The 12,024-nt window shown below is 30.6% G+C and overlaps 1 non-coding gene across 1 annotated transcript; it reads left to right on the forward strand.

The window, feature by feature from the left end:
• The first annotated feature begins 3,839 nt into the window (after positions 1-3,839).
• Positions 3,840-3,910, forward strand: Trnag-gcc. Its single transcript has one exon. It is a non-coding gene; the product is annotated as a tRNA-Gly (tRNA).
• Positions 3,911-12,024: the final 8,114 nt, after the last annotated feature.

Raw genomic sequence — 12,024 nt, forward strand, 5'->3', positions numbered from 1 at the left:
CTCTGTATATTATAAGTAATTAATAATAAGTAATCAATATTATAAAAATCATTACCGCAATATTTAATAATATTTTAACAGAAATAAAAATATTGAATTGAATTCACGTGACTTCAAGCGGAAACCGGAAGTTCATATAGAATGAAACCAGGCCTCCTGCCTATACGTTTTCCATATTTTGTCTCGATTTTTGTCTATCTAACACCATTCTTGAAATCAATGAAGGACGGACAGACAGACAGGTCTGCAATTTGAAAATTGAAGCTGAATAATACAGTATAACAGAAAAATTTATTAACTCTCATTTATGATTTAAAATATTGTAAAATGTGGATAAAATAACTTAACTTTAAAGATTGGCTTGTGATTACTTAACTTCACACTATTTTATTTTAATAATTTTATCGTTAAAGTATTATCTTAAAGTTAAAAATAAATAAATTAAATTATTGTCAAAGTTAATTATATATAAGTAATAAATTCTAAACTATCTGTTCTGAATATTTTATGTTTTTTTTTTCAGACATTTTCACATGGTTTAGGGGAGAATAATTTGCTTACTAATAATCAAATCTGCGTAAGAAGAAATAAAATACAGTAAAACCTGTCCAAAACGGAACCTGAGTACAACGAAAACCTGCGCAATGGAAAAAGATCTTCGAAGCCCAGCGATTTTATATGTTAACAAAAAACCTGCGCAAAACGGAAACCTGCCAAGCCGGAAAAATATTCGGTATCGCATGAGTCCGTTTTACACAGGTTTTACTGTATTAAATAAAATTCAATCTTTTTAAAGTTTTATCTCCAAAATATAACCCAAAAATAATTATAGTAAAACCTGCGTAAACCTGAACTGCACTGTACCGAATATTTTTTCTGTTTGGAAGGTTTCCGCTTTGGACAGGTTTTGCTATATATTATTAATTAATTATATAATCTATATCTTCAGCTATTTTTTATATTAATTTGTCTACTCGTTATATACTTGACACTTGGTATTTTGTGTTTTGACTTGTTACAGCCTAACCATTGTAACTTCTTTAGAAAAATAATAAATTATATCAATTAATCAATCTATCATCAATCAATTAGTGATTATAAACACGTTTCTTTATAAACTTAATTAATGTTTTTCATGAGATTAAGTAAAATTAATTCGAATGTCATTTAATAGCATTCAAAACATATCGAAAAAAATTAATTGACTTAATCGTTAATTTCAGCCAAAATTAGAAGAACAGTAAAAGTTTTATATTATTGTTTGTTAATATATACTGTATAAGTGTATAAGCATACTAAAGCCTGTTCAAAACGGAACCCGAATCAAGCGTAAACCTGCCTAAACGGGAAAAATTGTTCGAAACACAGAGATTTTCTGTATTAAAAAACCTGTTCGAAACAGAAATCTGCCAAACTGGAAAAAAATTTTGATACCGTACGAATCCGGTTTACACAGTTTTCACTGTATATAGCAGTGTTTCTCAACGGGGGCGATATCGCCCCATGTGGGCGTTTTTCCATGTTGAGGGGGCGATTTGTAGCAATTTATATTTTAGGGGCGAAAAACAATTTTCTGGACGATATAGTAAAACATTATATTAAGATTAATTAAATATCTTATTCGTAATAACGTACAACAATTAAACAAATAACATTATACTAGTCACTAGTCTATTCAATTAAGTACGAATTCGGCGTTAGCCCTGGCCCACGGCATCGGAATTTTGAAGTGAAGGGGGCGATACTACGTAACGGTTTTATTGAAGGGGGCGACGATTCGTTAGAGGTTGAGAAACACTGGTATATAGGAAGCAGGGCCCGCTCAGACGTCGGCTTTTGGGGTCTCAGACCGAGGCCTGGCACTCAGAATGGCCCACACTTTCAAATTTCCAAGATAATTTGATTAAAAAAACTATATTTTTTGCGAATGTTTTGGGGGCTCCACTAATAAGTTTTTCCCAACGCTTGACAAAATCTCCAGCAGGCCTGAATAGAAAGATACGGCATCATCTATAAAAGTAAACATACTAGATGCATTAAAATAAGCATACCCAGATAACAGAATAGACGTACTGTATTCTTATTTTAATGCATGCCTTTAGTAGGTATGCACTCAAATAAGGCATTAAAATTCTTTTAATAAATGCATTCACGCGCTTAAAATATGCCTACATGCATGTAGACTTCTTTATCAATTTTTAATTTTAATTTAAAATATTGTATTATAAAAAACAACATTTTATTCTTTGAAATTCAAAGAATTTGTCAATTTTATTTGTTTTTTTTTATGCTGAAGGACTCATCTTGAAAAAATTCACTTCTTTGTAAAAGTATACTCAATCTTTAGAAAGAGGGTCCCTTTGAAATTTCCTGAGTTTGTAAAGGAAATCTTTAAGCTTACTCAAGTATGTTGAATGTCCTCGGGGAATACGAAATGTCCGATTAGTCATGAATAAAATTCCAACATTGCTTAACAAAGTAGGTTCTCGGGTTCCTGTTGTGTTGTCAAACAAGACCAACCGGGGTATACAAGAGGGTGAGTCAGGAGGAGATTAGATTGGTGATTCTCTGAAGGACTGTCGTTGTTGACAGGCCTTTCACTCGTTCTTATTAGTACTATACTTGTCTATGTGTGGTTTATAAAGGTCAAGTTTGTATACTGGGTCTATGGACAAAAGATAACAGACACGTTTGAATACCAATACTGTATTGTCAACTAATAGTTGTCATTTTATTTCAATAATACTTAACGTTATATAATATTAATGAGTTAATTTTTTCTTAAGAATTAGATTATGACTAAAAAACAATGATTCATCCATTATAAACACGCATAAAGTATAATATTCTAAATTGTACTAATTCAATTTTAAAAGGTTTATAAAATAATAATTACCCCTAATTTAATTATATAATTATATATATATATAACATTTGTCTAACGTATAAAATTATATTTAATTTAGAAAAAGAAAAAATATATGTGTATTTATATTTGAGTAAAGGAAGTGTAAAGTAAACAGCGGCAAGTTAGAGTTTATCTTTGAAGGAAAAAAGAATGTGTTGTGGCACTTGAAAAATATAAGAAGTCTTTCGGTGTTGTTGCAAGTTAGCGAGATAAGTACAATACTTATTTTCGGTTAATAGCATACGAGATAATGACTTTCGTTCCTAAAGCATACAATGGATGATAAGATGATTCACTCATATTTATGGCATTAACCGTTGCAGTCTTTATTATTATTATTATTATTATAAGAACAATTACACGCTTGATCATTCGAAAGAGGAAATATTCAAATATGTAGCAGAAGAAAGAGTTGTTGTAAAAGTGAAGCTAATTTATTAGTGGGTAACTAAGATTCTGCAATGGAAAGACGTGCACATCCTCAGAAAATTTTCCAGGGTGTGGCTTGGAGATAAATTTTTATTTAATTATTTATTTTATGGAAGTTTTTTAGGACGCACAAAGCGTTCATCGATCGAGGGTTTAAGTATACAACTCCATCACTTTTAGCATTATAATCTGTGGAAATTTTTATTCGATTCCAGAAGATAAATGCTCCGTTTGACTCCCTCTTCGGATGAGAGGACGATCTAAAAAGTAGTCAGAATGAAGAAAAGTTAAGCGTACCGTCTTTTTATTCTTGAACAAATCGTTACAATTGTAACAATTTGTTGTAGAATTTCACACGTCTAATTCTCATTTATAATTTAATCTATGTTCATTTTATTCCTAAACTCTCTGGGGATCTAATATCCTCACACCACAGATCAATACCAAATAACTATATAAGTTATTGACTATAAATAAACTCGAAAGAAGAGATTGTTACGTCGCATCGGTGGTTCAGTGGTAGAATGCTCGCCTGCCACGCGGGCGGCCCGGGTTCGATTCCCGGCCGATGCAGCTGTTTTTTTTCTTATTTTTCTTTTAAATTCTGATTGAATTTTTGTTAATAAAAAAGAGATATTTTGCTGTTTAGACGCCGAAGTATTTTTTTTCTAAAGTTGTCACAAACATTACTGTATGTGTGTGTCTTGTGAATTTGAAATTGATAATTACACATCTGTGTAGTTGTATACACAATACAGACGTGTAAAAACCAAAAATTTGTGTTCTTAGTGTAATTATCTGTATAAGAATTATAATTATTGCGCAAATATAGATATACTGTTAAGTAAATATAGATAAATTTAGATGTAGTGTAACTGCCTGTATTATAATTATAAATAAATAATGTATAAAAAATTTTTATCAAGAGATATTAAAATAAATTACTTTAAAAAATAATTAAAACTAGGAAGTCGTTTAAATATAAAACAATAGTAAAATTATAATCTGTTAATGACGTGACTTTTTAAAGATTTACAAAAAGAAAATATTTAAAAAAATCTTGAAAAAAATAATACCAAACGAACATTAAGCCATTAATTTTATCTTAAAAAATAAATTATTTTAAGAAATAAGAAATATTTTATTAACGTAATAAAAATGAAAATATTTTGTCTACATGGATAAATTATTTACAAAGCCCGAGAGAGCCAAGAACGTGACAAACGTCAGCCTCAACCTCTTTACAAAAAACCACAAAAATATGAAAATAAATAAATAAAAACAATATTTATTCACCATTTATCAAAAGAATTTTAAATTTATATCACTTCCTTATCGTACTTTTTAATACAAAAAAGATTAAAATTTAGTCCTTCTGTGTTCGGGGACTGCCCTTTTTATGTTTAGTTATTTATCTTCATTTAAATTATATTTGTTTATTTTTTTAAGCCTCAACATAAAATATAAGACTTTAAGCTTATACTTTGATCATTTTTTAAATAATTTTATTACAGTTGTTATTCACTGCTTTAAAATACGAATTATATATTCTATCGACTTTATTAACTTTTTTATAATTTTGTATATGATAAATTTTTTTAAAGTTATTAAAATTTTTAAATCAGGTGATTTATTTCATTTTATTTTTGAGTTTTTAATAAAAAAAACTACAGACTTCCCAATGAAGTACGTATCGTAATGGAGGTCACTTAGTAATATGATACAGTATAAATAATAATTAATTAATATGAATTTTCATAAATTAATTTCTAAAATTATTCATTTTTAAATTATTTTACAGCTTATAATTTCCAAATAAAAATTAAATTAATAAAAATTTTTTATTGAAAAATTAGAGTCGAACAATTCGTCATAATTTTAACGCCTTTAACGCATCAATTTTCCAATTTGCGGCCTTTCCTAATCCAACAGTTAATTATTTTTATATAACATTAACCCATTTTTATATCATACAAGGATTATAAAATCGGGTAATTACATCGACCGGCTTCTTTCGTTAATGGCATTTTCTATTTTTACTATAAAAATCGTCGCCGCAGGCGCCATTGATTAAGGAAAGAAGAAGAAGAACCATTGACGACAACATAAAAATGATCTTAGTCTCTTAAACATGGCGAAACTCTTGACGAACAAGGAGACATTGTGGAGTCTCTTCTTTTATGGTCGGTTTTACATTTGAGGAGGTCATTGCATTGCCAAAGAGGAAGTTAATTATTCGTCTGGAGTGTGATACTTTCTTAGCCAATGAATAGATTTTGATAAAGTTCCTTTTACTGTTTATTTCAATTAATGTAAATATATTTTTAGTCCTCTAATTTTTTTTAAATATACGGTAAAAACTTGTTCAAGGCGGAACCTGTCTAAGAGGAAACAATTATTCGGAACTTTCTTTTTTACGTTAGAAACCTGCTCAGAACGGAAACGGGAAATTATTTGGAGCCGTGCGATTCCGGTTTACACAGGTTTTACTGTATTAATGTAATAGATAAGAATGAAATACAGTAGAGCGTCGATTTTCCGAATCAATTGGGGACTGGGGTTGTCCGTATAACTGATATTTCGGATAACTGATTTACGTACGAAAAAATAGTTTAACGCAATGTTTCTGAACGGGGGCGATATCGCCCCCATGTGGGCGTTTTTCATGTTCAGGGGGCGATTAGTAACAATTTATATTTTCGGGAGGCGAAAAACAATTTTCTGGGCGATATAGTAAAATATTATATTAAGAATAATTAGATATTTTATTCGTTTTATCGTACAATAGTTAAACAAATAACATTATACTAATCACTAGTCTATTCAATGCACTACGAATTTGGCGTTAGCCTTGTCCCTAGGCATTGGAATTTTGTAGTGAAGGGAGCGATACTACGTTGAAGATGGCGACGCTTCGTTTGAGGTTGAGAAACACTGGTTTAACGTATCCGATGTCGAAATTTTTATCCGTTGCGTGTCGCTTCGCGTTGAATTTTCGTCGATGTTAAGCCTAACAAAGACTATTGTATGGTTAAAAATTAATTTTTTATTATGTACGAAAAAATAGTTTAACGTATCCGATGTTGAAATTTTTCTCCGTTGCGTGTCGCTTCGCGTTGAATTTTCGTCGATGTTAAGCCTAACAAAGACTATTGTATCGTTAAAAATTATTTTTTTATTTTGTACAAACAAAATAAATATATTGAAAAATATAAAAATAATAAAAAATTATACTTCAGATGTTAATTTAGTATCAAAAACGTAAAATGTTTGAGTAGCCCAAGACATAGCCAAAGATTGAAACGCTACAGCACTGGCGAAAATTTAAATTTGCCGACTGGAATTCTTTCGGATGATTGACTTTCGGAAAATCGACGCTCTACTGTAATATGATATGGATAATAAAACGTTATTTAAGTAGGCCTACAGTAAAACCTATTTAAAACAGAATCTGGCGGTACCGAATATTTTTCCGTTTTGGACAGGTTTTACTGTGTAAGATTTATATAGGAATAATCTGCTGTATAATATACAGTGAAAACTGTGTAAATCGGACTCACACCGTACCAAATATACTTTGTTTGGCAGATTTTCGTTTTACTCGGGTTCTGTTTTGGACAGGTTTTACCGTATATTTAATATATATACAGTGAAAACTGCTTAGGCGACCACCTGCATTCGACGGGCACCTGTCAAAACGGGCAAAAATTTCTGGCACGGAATAGTTTACCCATAGAGTCTTCGTATAAGTTACCTGTATTAAACGACCACCCGCGTAACGCGACCGCGGGCATAGATTTTTGGTCCGAAACAACATATAACACCTGAATAAGCGACCACTTTCGCGAATGTATCTGGTCTAAACTATTGTAAGAACCCATCTTAACAACGTTTCCCCCTCCTAATATAATAAATTAGTCTAAACTCTTGTTCGAACCCATCCCGGGCACTTCTCCCGCCCTCGAAATTAGGTGCAGGTGTTAATAAATTAGTCTAGCAACAAAGGAAATTCATTTCAGTTTGTTGGAAAATGTCCGAAAAGCGAAAGAAATTGATTTTATCATAGACCTACAGTATTTTCCTTGGGGTATAAAATATTGTACGATTAATCGGCTGATCTCATCGTTTGATAAAATCTATTTTTATTTATTTATTTTGAAGCTCATATACAGTACACGTGCGATAAACAGTTTCTGTATCAACCTATCTTATTTCCACGATATTTTTAGAAAAATAATATCCAAGTAATTTTCGCAGGCAAAATATTCAAAAAACAATAAACGTATTAATGCAAAAATCAGTTTTACTTCCTTTTTCGATTTCGCGATTGTAATGAAATCGTACAACCAGAAAAAATAATAAAATCGTTTTATTATTAATTAATAATTTTTCTTATTGTACTTAATTAATTAAGAACATATTAAATATTTTAAAAAATACAGTATTTTTAAAGTTAAAATATGATTAATTAAACTAACGAAAACCAAAAGCAAAGTGATGGAGAGATAGGACGCGCTTGTATATTGATGACGTAATACACGTCACTGAGGAGAGAACGAAAACAACCGAGTCGAATTAATTAAGTCGGAAAAAAGAAAGTGTGCATTATAATCGAAAAAATGCGAGTATTGTATTAATCTTTAAAATAAAATACAATACCAATATAGCCCTATCGTTGAAAAAATTCGCTTATTTTTGCTCACCTCGAGTTTTGCTTATTAGAAATGGCTAAAAAGTACGCAAAATACGTACGGAAATACGTTATTACAGGACCACCTGTATTGGACGACCACCTGCCTAAAAGATCACTTTTTGAAGAAACCGTGGGTGGTCGCCATAAACAGGTTTTACTGTATATATATTTAAATATATCAGTTTCTCATCTTACAATTGACTTTTTCCACTATTTTTAATGTAATTTAAAATTTTATTCAGTGATTTTATCGATTGTTGTCGTTAAAAAGACAAAATTTAAATAATAATTGTTAGTATTTAAAAGCTAAAATGTTTTCGACAGATTTAACAAACAACAAAATCTGTGGAAACAGTTATAATCGTGAAATATGGTTTCCGCTTTGGACAGGTTTTGCTATATATTATTAATTAATTATATAATCTATATCTTCAGCTATTTTTTATATTAATTTGTCTACTCGTTATATACTTGACACTTGGTATTTTGTGTTTTGACTTGTTACAGCCTAACCATTGTAACTTCTTTAGAAAAATAATAAATTATATCAATTAATCAATCTATCATCAATCAATTAGTGATTATAAACACGTTTCTTTATAAACTTAATTAATGTTTTTCATGAGATTAAGTAAAATTAATTCGAATGTCATTTAATAGCATTCAAAACATATCGAAAAAAATTAATTGACTTAATCGTTAATTTCAGCCAAAATTAGAAGAACAGTAAAAGTTTTATATTATTGTTTGTTAATATATACTGTATAAGTGTATAAGCATACTAAAGCCTGTTCAAAACGGAACCCGAATCAAGCGTAAACCTGCCTAAACGGGAAAAATTGTTCGAAACACAGAGATTTTCTGTATTAAAAAACCTGTTCGAAACAGAAATCTGCCAAACTGGAAAAAAATTTTGATACCGTACGAATCCGGTTTACACAGTTTTCACTGTATATAGCAGTGTTTCTCAACGGGGGCGATATCGCCCCATGTGGGCGTTTTTCCATGTTGAGGGGGCGATTTGTAGCAATTTATATTTTAGGGGCGAAAAACAATTTTCTGGACGATATAGTAAAACATTATATTAAGATTAATTAAATATCTTATTCGTAATAACGTACAACAATTAAACAAATAACATTATACTAGTCACTAGTCTATTCAATTAAGTACGAATTCGGCGTTAGCCCTGGCCCACGGCATCGGAATTTTGAAGTGAAGGGGGCGATACTACGTAACGGTTTTATTGAAGGGGGCGACGATTCGTTAGAGGTTGAGAAACACTGGTATATAGGAAGCAGGGCCCGCTCAGACGTCGGCTTTTGGGGTCTCAGACCGAGGCCTGGCACTCAGAATGGCCCACACTTTCAAATTTCCAAGATAATTTGATTAAAAAAACTATATTTTTTGCGAATGTTTTGGGGGCTCCACTAATAAGTTTTTCCCAACGCTTGACAAAATCTCCAGCAGNACATAGCCAAAGATTGAAACGCTACAGCACTGGCGAAAATTTAAATTTGCCGACTGGAATTCTTTCGGATGATTGACTTTCGGAAAATCGACGCTCTACTGTAATATGATATGGATAATAAAACGTTATTTAAGTAGGCCTACAGTAAAACCTATTTAAAACAGAATCTGGCGGTACCGAATATTTTTCCGTTTTGGACAGGTTTTACTGTGTAAGATTTATATAGGAATAATCTGCTGTATAATATACAGTGAAAACTGTGTAAATCGGACTCACACCGTACCAAATATACTTTGTTTGGCAGATTTTCGTTTTACTCGGGTTCTGTTTTGGACAGGTTTTACCGTATATTTAATATATATACAGTGAAAACTGCTTAGGCGACCACCTGCATTCGACGGGCACCTGTCAAAACGGGCAAAAATTTCTGGCACGGAATAGTTTACCCATAGAGTCTTCGTATAAGTTACCTGTATTAAACGACCACCCGTGTAACGCGACCGCGGGCATCGATTTTTGGTCCGAAACAACATATAACACCTGTAATAAGCGACCACTTTCGCGAATGTATCTGGTCTAAACTATTGTAAGAACCCATCTTAACAACGTTTCCCCCTCCTAATATAATAAATTAGTCTAAACTCTTGTTCGAACCCATCCCGGGCACTTCTCCCACCCTTGACTGATTGGTTGAAATTAGGTGCAGGTGTTAATAAATTAGTCTAGCAACAAAGGAAATTCATTTCAGTTTGTTGGAAAATGTCCGAAAAGCGAAAGAAATTGATTTTATCATAGACCTACAGTATTTTCCTTGGGGTATAAAATATTGTACGATTAATCGGCTGATCTCATCGTTTGATAAAATCTATTTTTATTTATTTATTTTGAAGCTCATATACAGTACACGTGCGATAAACAGTTTCTGTATCAACCTATCTTATTTCCACGATATTTTTAGAAAAATAATATCCAAGTAATTTTCGCAGGCAAAATATTCAAAAAACAATAAACGTATTAATGCAAAAATCAGTTTTACTTCCTTTTTCGATTTCGCGATTGTAATGAAATCGTACAACCAGAAAAAATAATAAAATCGTTTTATTATTAATTAATAATTTTTCTTATTGTACTTAATTAATTAAGAACATATTAAATATTTTAAAAAATACAGTATTTTTAAAGTTAAAATATGATTAATTAAACTAACGAAAACCAAAAGCAAAGTGATGGAGAGATAGGACGCGCTTGTATATTGATGACGTAATACACGTCACTGAGGAGAGAACGAAAACAACCGAGTCGAATTAATTAAGTCGGAAAAAAGAAAGTGTGCATTATAATCGAAAAAATGCGAGTATTGTATTAATCTTTAAAATAAAATACAATACCAATATAGCCCTATCGTTGAAAAAATTCGCTTATTTTTGCTCACCTCGAGTTTTGCTTATTAGAAATGGCTAAAAAGTACGCAAAATACGTACGGAAATACGTTATTACAGGACCACCTGTATTGGACGACCACCTGCCTAAAAGATCACTTTTTGAAGAAACCGTGGGTGGTCGCCATAAACAGGTTTTACTGTATATATATTTAAATATATCAGTTTCTCATCTTACAATTGACTTTTTCCACTATTTTTAATGTAATTTAAAATTTTATTCAGTGATTTTATCGATTGTTGTCGTTAAAAAGACAAAATTTAAATAATAATTGTTAGTATTTAAAAGCTAAAATGTTTTCGACAGATTTAACAAACAACAAAATCTGTGGAAACAGTTATAATCGTGAAATATAAACATTTTAGCTTTTAAATGCTAACAATTATTATTTAAATTTTGTCTTTTTAACGGCAACAATCGATAAAATCACTGAATAAAATTTTAAATTCAAAAATAATAAATGTAAATGAATGCTTTCCTTTAACGTTTTCCAATACAAATTCGCAAAAATTTCATCTCTACTTGTGCGTGTTGCTACATTATTTTAGATTTATAGGTTTAATATAAGGGTTAGTTCAAAAGTCAGTTAACCAATCTAAAGACTGTTGTCTTATTCCAGTAAATTTACTTTATTGCTTACAAACTTTGCAAAAATGGTTGAATTGTGAAAAATACGGTTAACTGACTTTTAGGCCGCCGTGTATACTTACTGCAATTAATAATTTATTTTCAATGCCATTTTAAACAGTGATTTAGATGATAATAATAATAATACTTAATTATGAACTCACACTCACCTTTTGAAATAAAAACAATATTTGATGAAAAGAATAAAGATGCAAAAAAGAGAAGATAGAGTAGTTGAAGAAATTAGATACCAACAACCAGTTCTAATTAGAAATAAGAAATTTTTATTATTTAATAAATTTTTTAAGGATTATTATTGAAAGAAAGCCTTAAACAGTAGAAAGCATTAAACAATTTTAGTTGTACTAAGTATTTTGGAAGTATCATGTTATCATAATTCAACTTGTAAATGTTGAAGTAAGGCATTTAAGTAAAATATAGTTTTCTACATATACA

The sequence above is a fragment of the Centruroides sculpturatus genome, unplaced genomic scaffold, assembly GCF_000671375.1.
Source record: "Centruroides sculpturatus isolate CEXI.00-Female unplaced genomic scaffold, Cexi_2.0 scaffold8, whole genome shotgun sequence".
In the NCBI taxonomy this organism is placed as follows: domain Eukaryota; kingdom Metazoa; phylum Arthropoda; class Arachnida; order Scorpiones; family Buthidae; genus Centruroides; species Centruroides sculpturatus.